Genomic DNA, 12,176 nt, shown 5'->3' with positions numbered 1-12,176 from the left:
CCGCAGTTACACTTTATTCAAAATGTTATTCACAGGTCATTGATAGACAGTGTGAAAATTCAACATGAAAATGGGACTAATCCCCAAAATCTTAATGCAGAAAAAATTATGTGTTTAAACTCATCACAAATACAAAACTATGTGATGTCTATTAAAGAATTTGCACTGGATTTCAATGTATCCTTTTCACCCATATTTTCGGCTAGAGACCTCTGCAACTTATTCGGAGAAATAAAGAGTTTCCATACATCATGTTGTTGAAAGAAACACATATCAGACTCAGTTTTAAGGAAAAGCACTAATTTCCAGTTGTTTCAGAAACCTTTTTCTGGATATCCTGCCATCAGGCCTAATGGCCGTGGATTTCCTCAAGCTTTCTTCATTTTAAAATTCATAAACCCCATTAAAATACATGGTGGAGTTGAGCTTGAAAATTTTTCCAGTTATTATTTTCCCTGCAATGAATGTATAATAAAATTGTGCATAAGTGTTCTCAGTAACTTTGCATGTATTCACAGAAACAATGTAAAAGACTATGCTTTCATCTTAAGGTTTTCTGTAGAGGGGTTTTAAAGTTTAGTCTATCGGATCATCAGAAGACAGGTCCCACAGCAAGAGGTCCAGACACTTGTTTTTCATAGTGTATATGTTTTCATTATGGGTGACAGACAGGCACCTTTATGTAAGGTAGGGTGGATTCTACCTGCTGATACGTCCCTTGAAGTTTGTGGCCAGAGGCTGGTTGATTCATTTTGCCAGTAATGACAACTTATTTGTGGTTACTGAATCATGCAAAAGAAGTAATTTTTGCTATTTTTAACATATTGTTTTGCATGCATGGCATTACCACTGAATTGCATAAACTGTGCTAGTGAATCTACATATACAAGAAGCCTGCCTTGTTTCAGCTGTAAAATAGGATATTATTATGCTATAACTGGGGTTGTACTTGTTTGTGGGCCTCCTACCAAGGAGAATTGGCTCCGTGTGCATTCCATAAATAATCCATACTATTTTTTTCATTGGACTAATTCAATTTTTTACATACAAACCCCGATTTTAAGAGAATAATTAAATGAGAGATATTGCTCCTTCTTTAATTTTATCATATCACAAGATCTGTAATAAAGGTAGCTTGCTTTCTTGCACACCTCCTTACTTATGAAATAAGTAGTCTTAATTCCTTATTTTACAAGGTGTGTGCTCGATCTGATTTCCAGAAAATAGTTGAAATATGCATATAATCATTCCATTTCTTGCTTTCCTCATCTGATGAACCAATATATGACAGAATCACAAGATGTGAAATATTTTCTCAAACTTTTCCTTCCAAGATAAAGTTAGGGTAATGAGCATTTCTTTGGAACAAAGGTATAATGTACAGAAAGATCTTCTTCAGCAGGGACAAACGCAGTATCTCGTCATTAAATATAGGATGTATTTAGACATTTCAGGCCAAAATGGCTAATATGAATTAGTATTCTTCTTTTTGGATAAATGGATTTGTAGAGATATTGGATGTGAACCCTGAAGTGTAGTTTGTTTGTTTGTCGCATTATTTTCCTTCCTGCATAAAGGCAAATTTCCTGTATTTTTTCCCATGGATGGGAAATTAGTGTTCAACCACTCAGTCCTGAATCTATTTCCAGAGAAAGGGGAACTTTAAGCTAAATATTCTAGAAAAATAATTTCTGGAAGCAGCTGGAGACCTTCAGATGTAGTTTACTCTTTTGATTTAATAATATGTCACATAACCCCAGGAGAATCAGTATCAGGAAAAGGACTTTCTTAGAATCCAAATAAAAGAATTATGGTTTTGATTGTAAATTCAATAAAAAGTTCAAGACTAACTGCAAATTTTGCTTTGTTAACAATATTTTTATCTCTTTCTTTTTTTAACGGAAAAGTTAATTATTTTCTTCTTCCTTTTAATGTCTCTATTTACTTAGTTTTATTGTAAAGTAGAAAAACAGTAAGAAAGCTGGGTGAAAATGCAAAGAAAAACCCAGCAACACTTTTCTCTTTCTCTTCTTCTCCAGTGGAAGAAATGAGGAAGAAAAAAAAGTCACAAGAAAAATGAAACAACAGTTTGTGAAAGACCAAACAAACAATTCAGCTCAGAAGACAAAAATAATTTTTTTTCTAATTTTTCCTATTGATTTCTTTGCTGAAAAATAGATGACATGGAAAGTTTTACAAAACTATTAGGATGTGACTGAAAATGTAAGTTGGAAATTTTGAGTAAGCTCTGGTCTTTAGTGTCTTTTAGACAGCAAAGACCATGCTTTTTTTGTCATTATTAGTTTTAACAGATGTGCAGAGTAGAATGTTGTTAATTTGCAACCATTGCCTTTTCCTCAATAGATTGTAGGGTTCTGCTCTGCTATTTATAAAGTTCAGTACAGTAAGCAGCAGTGACATAAATATTCTGCTAACACCCAGCTCAGTGTTTCTGTTCCTTTGGTTCTGAACGAGAGTATCTTACCTGAGTTGCCAGAACTCAGCAATGCTGGGTAGTTCAAGAAACAACTAAAACAAATGGCAAGAATCTGACTCTATTAGTTGTCATTTGCCTACTTTTGCAGGAGATACATCTTCAGATGCTTCTAAATGTCTAGACAGCAGCACTGACCACCATTTCTTAACTTTTTTCCTGACGGTACATTGCAATCGTTTTTCCTAGATGTTGACCGTGTCATCATCAGCCATACATAGGTCACTTGCAGACAGGGTCATTCCAGCACATGCTTCAGGAAATTATAAGTGCATGCATTTCTCAGGAAACAGAACTAGTGCAGAGTCTACTTGTCAACTTCATTTTGAAGTCAATTTACTTCAGAGAACAAGTTCCGTTCTAGGCACTGTTTGACATTAGTTATGGACAATCAAAATACTTATTGTGAATAAGCTAGTAAGTGAGCATAGCTTTTTCATTTATCTCTACATTGTTTCTGATTTTTTTTGTTATATCTGTGTCACATTTCTTATTTCCAGGTACTCACAGAATAATTTAAGCAAACAAATTTCAGTCTGTCAATTGCTTGTGAACTATTCACACTGACTATTGGCTAATTATTGCTGCTACTGTGTGATTGTCACTTAAATCATGTAACACTGCTTTTTCTCCTTCAAGTCAGTGGAAAGACCACTTCTGAGAATGGAGACACTCGTTAAAGTTCTTAATGCGAATGAAGAAGATAACTTAAGGCATCATTTTGGAAAATTTAGTGTGTGGATTTTCTTAAAAGCTATGAAGCAGCTGGGATAGGACAATGCATTAAAATGTGGTGTCATGAACTTATAGAGAATAAATTATTATCTATTCATAAAACTCCCAACTTTGGCTCCTCTATTACTACCTTGCTTCAAAAGTACTTACTTTTCCATTTCCTTAGTCAACCTGCAATGACTGGTATGGCTGCAAGTATGACAGGCAGTGGTTCTAAGTAAGCCACTGCAGTTGACATCAGCTCCAACTTGTTTTTCCTTCTATTAGGATTTCCTGATTATGCACTGAAAAGATATTTGATTGATAGTAGAATAGAATACATTTGAAGAAAAAAAATAAACTGAATTCATGCCAGTGAGGAGGGGAGCTACCTCATTAACGAAATAATTGAGCTGTTAGTTAATTTTACTTGTTACTTGTAGAAAAGGGCAAAAATGTTCCAAGGAATTAATATTCTTCCCTCAAATGATTAAAAGAGCAACAATAGGGTTTGTATCCTAGATGTATTTAGTAATTATGTTCCTGACACCTTTTTTCATATCATCCAAGGCAGATGTTAAAAAAAAAAAACAAACTGGTAATTTACAGAACATTGTAAGTGTCAGCTTTTCCTGATCAGTTTTTCTCTGCCCCTCCCCCAGTCTTCTTAGAAGCAATTTCTGCTAATTGATAATTAATACCTTTACCTTTGTTAAAAGCAGCTACTTGTATATCAACACTTCCAGTTTGATACAATCAGTATATTTTACTATTAGTGTAAATAATGCATAAAATTAATAGTAAAAAATATTCTTGCAAGATAAATTTTACATTTCATTTATTATTGTCTCATTTTTTGGTACTTTACAGTCTAAATCCAGAAAGATTTGTAATAAATAACTGTTAAATCAATATAGTAAAAATGCTAACATTTAAACATCATTAAACATTGGACATGAGTGTAGAAGGATGGCACAAAACATGTCAGTTCAATCAGTGCAGTGAACTTTGCCTCCTTTTTTCTAGTTAACTTCAGTAAAACTTAAATTTGCCATTGAAATTAAATTGTCTTTCCCTATATGTGAAAATACTATTCCACCAAAAAAAAAAAATTATTTGTGTCTGTATGTTAAATTCAAAGGAATTGGTGACGTCTTCAAAGTAATAGACCTTTGGCCATGTGAACAGAGGGCAAAGGAGTGTTACCCAAAACACACCACTGAAAAATTACCCCAGAGCTTCCCTACAACTTTATTCTTTCCCTTATACCCATCTCCTTTCAAGGCTCAATGAAATCAGTCATACATCAATATGATTGAAGCAAAGAATACCATTTTATTTACATAACATGAACTTATTCCGGGATTTCAGTGATGAATGACTGTCAGACTGTTAAATGCAGACAGAAGAACAACTGACTCATGATTTCAGGATTTGTTCTTATCCGATACCTTATTTTGATACCCTTTTAGTAAAGAGAAACCCTTCACACAGGGATAGTCTTGAGACAAACTAATATCTTGTAACAAAGCAGAGGGGTTTTAGATATACATTGCTATGCATATGCAACAGAGATGTAAGGAAGCAGTGTGCAGCCTGTCCTCTCTCATGGGACTGAGGAGCAGCTCAAGCCACACAGCATTGCAGCTGCACTCCTCTCTGATAGCCAATGTATTAGTCACAGTTTGGTCCCTGACAAAAGCACGTCTGTTCTTGGTATGTTAAGACACTATTAACCTCCTTCTAGGTAAGAACTGCCATACAGCAGGAATCTTGCTAAAATCCTGAGAACTGAATCTGTGTCACACCAAAAAAAGGTCTGAAGAAGCATTATAAGCTCTTGTCATGAAACTTTATTGGAACAACCAGTTGCCTCCTGCATTTTCTGCGGTTTCAGTAGTCTCAAGCTGCAGCAATGGAGAGAATTTCAGTTTCCAACAGTCAAATCATGGGCAACCATACCAAGGTCTGCTTTAGAGAAAGCTTTTTCAGGTGCTGACAGGAAAAGAGAAAAGAAGTTGCTACTAAGCCACTGCCTCTACATCCTTTCTCAGTTCCATGTACAAATGGATGCCAGGATTTCTGAGCTAGGCATGTCAGCCTAAACTTAAACAATTATTCTGGTTGCTTGTCCCTCTACTCTGTTTCCATCATCTCAGTCTTACAAAAAATGAACATCAGTCTAGTCACTATGCTCTGAGCATTGGTGTCACATAGACATGGAGTCATCCACTCTGCAGCCATAGCGAAACAGACTTGATAGAAACAGAGTCAGACAACATCAATATACAGAAAATATACAAGCCTGTATCTTCTTTCTTGCTCAAAGAAATTAATTAATCTGAATCTCACTGAAGAATTCTATTGGATCACACGGGCTTCTTGACATATAGAATGGTATACACATTACTTGCATTTATCTGTACTTACCACACAGAAATGGGAAGAAATTAGATGATTCGTTTTGTTTCTACTAACATCAGAATAAATACCATGGCTTGATTTCAAAAGAACAATATACCTCACCACAGCATGCAAGCAGAATTAATATTAACTAGTAATACAAAATTCAACCATCTATTTTTGCTTGGTTTTTATATATGTCTGACTGGGATACCTACTGTCTTCTCTGAACTGCAACAGAAATTAACTTGGCTCATATTGTTTGGGAACCACTGGACAACCATCACTGGTTCATCAGAACCATTCTGTTCCCTGATGTATAATAGCTAATAGGTACAAACAGTTGCTAAAGGACTGTAACTGGTTAATTTGGGTGGGTATTTTCCACACAAGACCTCATACTGCTCTTCAACCTGCTGAAATACAAAGTGCCAACTGGCATAGCACTGTAAAACTCTGCTGCTAATATGAGACATATTAAGCCAAAAACACAAGCAAGTCCTAGGAAGGAAAATAAAGCAAACAGAAGGCAAATATCCATTTCAGAATAAAAGGACATGATCAAATTAGCAAAGCATTGGTAAGACACCAGACAAAAATGAGAAAAATAAAACTAAAGCAACAAAGAAATAGAAAAAAATTCTGATTACATGTTTTTGAAAGCTTAGTTGTAATCTCCTTGGGTAAGCCCATACAAGGAAATCTGAAGACACATGGCTTACTCAAGGTATTTGCTGCATCCTAATTCTGTGAGGTCATCATATTCAGGTGCATTTAGAAAATTCCACAACTGGAGCTGGGCAGGATGCAATTTCCCGTTCTGCAGACATTTTCTGATACTCTGATGAATATATTTTGTAAATAAAAATCCAAACTTTTGGAAGGGAGTTGAGTAAGTTGATATACATCTCAGTATCTTCAAAATTTTTTGTCTTCATCATTTTTCCCTTCTCTCATGTAAGTATACTTACCTTGTTATATAAAAAGTAGCTTCAAATGAAAAAGGGAATTTTGAATTTCAAAATGCTGAAACAGGTTGTCTCAATCATTTTGGTTCCATTTGTTCCTAATTTTTTGGGAAACAGGAAATTAGTCAAAATCAATCTTTTACTGCTTAGAGTTTTGGTTGCAGTGAATTGTCATTTTATGATGAAGGTATATTTCATAAAAACCCTCCCAGCCAGGTTTCAAGAGAAGAAGAAAACAAAAAAAATACCCTTTCACCCAGCATTGCAAATTGAACAATGACTCTTCTACCTTGTGGAATGTTTTCTTTTTACAAAGCCAAATACTCTACAAATCAGTACGGCATTGTCCATGGAGGTGTTTTTTGGTTCAACACCTTGATTTTTTATTGTTTTTTAAAGAGACAACTATTTCTGGCAGAGTTGTTCTTTCCTAGCTGGCCCTTCTGTCAACCATATGCACATACAGAGAAGGCTTTTTTGTGTAATGCTTTATTTTTCATCAGCAATCAAAATTCCAAAGAAGTAAGTGGATGTTGATATCCTCTCCAGACCTGTGTCTGCAGGATACCTGAGAAGTAATTTGAGCAGTATCCTCAGGATGCTGATACTAGCAATCTCTTCTAGAAGAGCTGAGCTCTGAGGAAGCTTTGCTCTCTTCTCCACAGCCACAGCTCCCAGTGCATGAGGTGTGTCACCGAACATCAGCTTTGACTGAGTAAAATATTCTTTTATTTACTTTCTGGAATCTGCTGTTTGCTACTGCTGCCCACACCTCCGCTACACCTGCCCAGGACACAGAAGATGGCAATTGTTTTCCTACCCCAGGACTAGACAGAACCGATACCCAGCATCAGACAGGATTAGTATTTCAGTCCGTCAGTGCCAGAGACTGAGGACAAACATGAATAGTAGAGCTAAACACTAATTTTGTTACCTCTTTTCAATACCTTCAATGTCTGACTCAGACTCGTGTGCTCTTTGGTGACTGGTTCTTTTCCTGAGCATTTTGCAGGGGTATCTAGGTCTTTGGTCAGCACTGAAGATGCAACCAAAAGACATGGACAGCGAAAGAGTCCTCTAGGCCTGATCAGTTAAACCCCTCCCAGATCCATTGGATCCTGGATCATATCACTAAATATGTATGTACAGGAGTTACTTAAAATAGACCAAACCAATGGGATCTGTACAAAAATAGCAGTATAAATAAATATAAACACACTTCATTCCTCAGTTTTCCAGAACAACACTCTAGGACTGCTTTACATTTCCAATGGGACCTGACTGTATGGAAAGTACAATATACAGTAGAATTAACTTTTTTTTTATTCAGCCATTTTTTGCTGTTCTATACACAGGTCGTGACCTCTCACCTCCTGTTTATTTCTTCCCATGTTGACCTTTCACAGAAGCACAGGGCTAATTTTGTGCTCCAGTGACCAAGAATAGGAATTTGTCACTTTATTCAAAATGGAATGAATACAGGTATGTCTGGCATTCTCAGCTGGGCTTAACCCTCTGCATGCTGAAAACAGTCAAATATCCAAGTGATCTCTATTAGGAAATATCTTTTCTGAAGTTGTGCTATTTTTTGTAACAAAAGAGCTTTGCTTCTTTTGTCTGAGAAAGGGTTTTTCTTTTTCTGTGCACAGCCGGGTACAGTTTTCTTTGTTGCAAAATACAATGAACCAAACAGAAGAAAATGACAGGTTAGAGGTCCATAGAAATTTGCAATGATTCTAAGGGAGAACTTTCATTAGTGTTAGGAAATAACCTCCATCTTAATTGTCTGCTGTACAAACAAAGTTTTATGTGTTATCTTTGACTGAGAAAGAAATAACTAATTTCTCCAGTAAGATGCCAGTAATGAATTCTTATGGACTAATCATAATCAGTATGTGCAAAGTAATCTATGCTTCTCATGTTGAGTTATAAAATATAATTCTTTTCCTTATGCAAATACTTTCACTGCTACTTATCCATCTATTCATATCTTCTGTGCAGTAGGGCTCCTTTCTCCGACTGTAAGTTCTGTAAAGGGAAAAGACGTCAGTGGATCTGTGCAGGATTTGAAGTCAACACTTAAGTCCTGTGTTAGAATTACAAAGGATAAGGGCACCAGCAAAAAAACCTACAGTAGGTCTCAAGTGAGACAGTCAGTAAATTCAAGCACTACCTGCCAAAATGAAATAAGTTGTTCCATGAGCAAAGGACTTCAAGAGTGTGATTTCCTACAAATGTATCCTTTGTATTTCCATGGTCTTGCTGCAGTGACCGTTGACTACCTTTTTCTCCTGGGGACTATATTACTATATCTTCAGGTCTTCATCATGTGCCCTGATCTTTTCTCCTAGATGCACATTATCATTTTTGCCTTCCTAGATCCTGCCTTTACCTGACAAATACATGCCTGACTAGTCATGGGCTATGCACATGGTTTGGCCAGCCGGTGTGCGTGAACTGGCTGGCCAGCCAAGAGAGCAACACTGCTGAGCTCACGGCACTGCCCTTCCTGCAGCGGAAACACTCATTTAGGCCACTGATCTCGAGTGGGTCCAGAGGAGGGCCATGAAGATGATCAGGGGGCTGGAGCACCTCTCCTATGAGGAAAGGCTGAGAGAGTTTGGGTTGTTTAACCTAGAGAGGAGAAGGCTCCAGGGAGACCTTATAGCGGCTTTCCAGTACTTAAATGAGGCCTACAGGAAAGACGGGAAGGGACTCTTTATCAGGGAATGTAGTGATAGGATGAGAGGTAATGGTTTTAAACTGAAAGAGGGTAGATTTAGATTAGCTATTACGAAGAAATTCTTTACTGTGAGGGTGGTGAGACACTGGAACAGGTTACCCAGAGAAATTGTGGATGCCTCCTCCCTGGAAGCATTCAAGGCCATGTTGGATGGGGCTTTGAGCAACCTGATCTAGTGGAAGGTGTCCCTGCCCATGGCAGAAGGGTTGGAACTAGACAATTTTTAAGGTCCCTTCCAACCCAAACCATTCTATGATTCTATGAATACTTGTCAAGAATTAACATATCTGAGTACTTTAGCACCTTAAGTTGATTTGCTGAAATTAAGTTAAAAGGTTACTTGGAAAGAGAACAAGAGACACAAATGGCATGATCCCTTAGGCTTCCTAAGCCTCAGGGAACTAAGCCAAAAAAGCCTCAGTGGCTTTGGACCCTGTTACAGGTCACAGGCTGACACAGTCCTGTGCCTTCATCCAGGACAGAGAGCTCTGGCTAGGCCAGTGTTTCTGATCTCATGCACGTGAAGCAAGCACCATTTGAGAAACTTTGTGCAGAAGTTTTTTGAAATAATTTGTGTAGAAATTTTATCCCTCTTGGTTAAAATCAGTAAAATACTATCAAAACATAAATTTGCATATTTTTAATAAACTTGAAAATATCTCTAAAATCCCAAGTCTTCATTATCTTCCAACAGTGTCAAAACTATGTTCAAGAAAGAAGCAGAAAGGTGAATTGTAAGGTCTGCTATGCAGACTGGGATCTCCTCCTCAGAAGAGTGGACTTATAGTGCATGACAAACGGGTGCCAAATTTTACGTTTTGTTTTTAAAATCAAAATCTGGGGCCCTGGGGCAGGTACTGCACATAATTTCACTAAATGTGGTGTATACTCACCCCTCTTTCCTCAGTGCTGAGCTCACGGCTGTCAGCCTTGGCACAGTTTGGCTTCAGAACCACCACATAAAACATTGTGTCATTCACTGTTTTCAGTCCTCACCTCTCAAAGAGCAGAGTATGATGCCAGAGGAGTAGGAGTGAGTGAAGAACACGTGCTTCTGGACCAGTAGACATTTAATAGCTTACAGTATTATTACTGGGGCTGCAATTCATCCAATTTGCTGACAAGTTAAGGATCCAGCTTTCACAAGCTAGTGGAAGCTATGCTTACCAGTGCTCTCAGAGTACCTATCTTTTTATCTGTTCATCAGTATGTCTATTTATTTTTTTCATAAATGATTTCTTGCTATTAGAATATGTCAGCATTTATGTACACAGATCGTCATTGTTTCTTACTGACCTACACTCTCCATGGAGCTTTCTACTACTAGACCCAGATCAGTAGCAGCATCCTGGTCTGGTCGTGGGCTCTGGCTCTTTCCCTGAGCTGTAAGGTTTGCACAAGTGGCAAAGCAGGGAGGCATCAGCACCAAACCCATCCCTGCTAGTCCTGGCATTTGCATAATAACTGCTTCTATGGTGACCACTTAACTCTGATATCCTGACTGCTGGGGGGGCGGGGGGGAAGCCCCACAACCTAAACAGAACAGAACAGCAACCCTAAACAGCCTAACACCACGCTTCTCGAGCTTTACAGTGTTTTACATGGGAGTTTTTCCTCTGTGAGCATGCACATGCTCTGATTTTGATCTTTTAAAATTTCTGCATCCCTTAGGTTGTATTCTTTCACTCCAGAATAACTCTTGTTATGACAGATGAACTGGAACAAGTGTGGGCTTCCTCACAGCCACTTCCCGTCAAACTGCCCTGTGCTATGTAGCAAGCTGTGCAGTCAAATGGAAGGAAGCACAAAAGTCCACTTTTCCCTTATCCCTTCCCCATGGCAACCTGACCAAGAACAGTGACCCCCAGCAGCACAGCTGAGGCCTGAAACTGTGCTGAATTACTCAGAAAGAGCATCTCCTGACCCCAACCAGCAGAACCCAATGGAAATACATGACCTGTAACTGCAGAACCCCTTGTCCAACGTTGCATTTGTACTGTACACAGCCAACACAGGTCAGACCCTTTCAGGAAGCTGACTTAATGATTCTCAAATCTAATTTAAAGTGAACCACTGAACCTAGAACTATTCAGCAGACAGGTTCTGCAATTAGAAGGATTTACATTAAGCAGTCAAAAAACCAGAAATATCGCACCTCCTTGAATTAGGTATTGAAATCAAATACTTTTTCTCATGGCTGACCTTTGTCAGTTACATGTAAACTGAACTGATGATGAGTCATTGAGCTAGCAAATTAGCTACTCGTAGTTGTTGACAGGGTCAGCAAGAAATCTACCACATTTTTAAATAAAAATAAAATCATCTTGTAGGTATTGCACATCACCCGCTTCATATGTACTTCTTATCCTTAATGACATCCAGAAACCATTGGCAGCAAGAAGAGGAAACCCAGCAGATCTTGGGGTTTTCACACTCTCTACCAAGTGTAATCAGAAATTTAGCACCATAAGCTTTGGTTAAAGAGCAATAACAGTATCTATTTGTTGTGCTTTCAACCACATAAGTAGTAGAATTGACCTTAACAGTGGGCAGAAAAAGGACCAAACTCTCTAACTCCCTACCTTGCTTAATATTGTTTCAATAAAACTACACCCTATATTATGATGCTTCTGCACAACCAACTCTTTGGCTTGTAGCAGCAAAGCAGACCGACAGTTCATTACAAGAACACTGGTTCTGTGATTAACTCTTACAACTGTATTAGTAATTTGGAGCACCACTAATCAGGGCCCTGAATGCATTTTTGAGTGAGAGCACCTTACAGGTAACTCTAACGAGTCTATATGAACAGTATTTTAATGCCAGAATGAAGCTCAAAGGTGGCTGTTTAGCA

Source organism: Gavia stellata, chromosome 7 (assembly GCF_030936135.1).
Source record: "Gavia stellata isolate bGavSte3 chromosome 7, bGavSte3.hap2, whole genome shotgun sequence".
Classification (NCBI taxonomy): Eukaryota; Metazoa; Chordata; class Aves; order Gaviiformes; family Gaviidae; genus Gavia; species Gavia stellata.
This window is presented reverse-complemented; position numbering follows the sequence as displayed.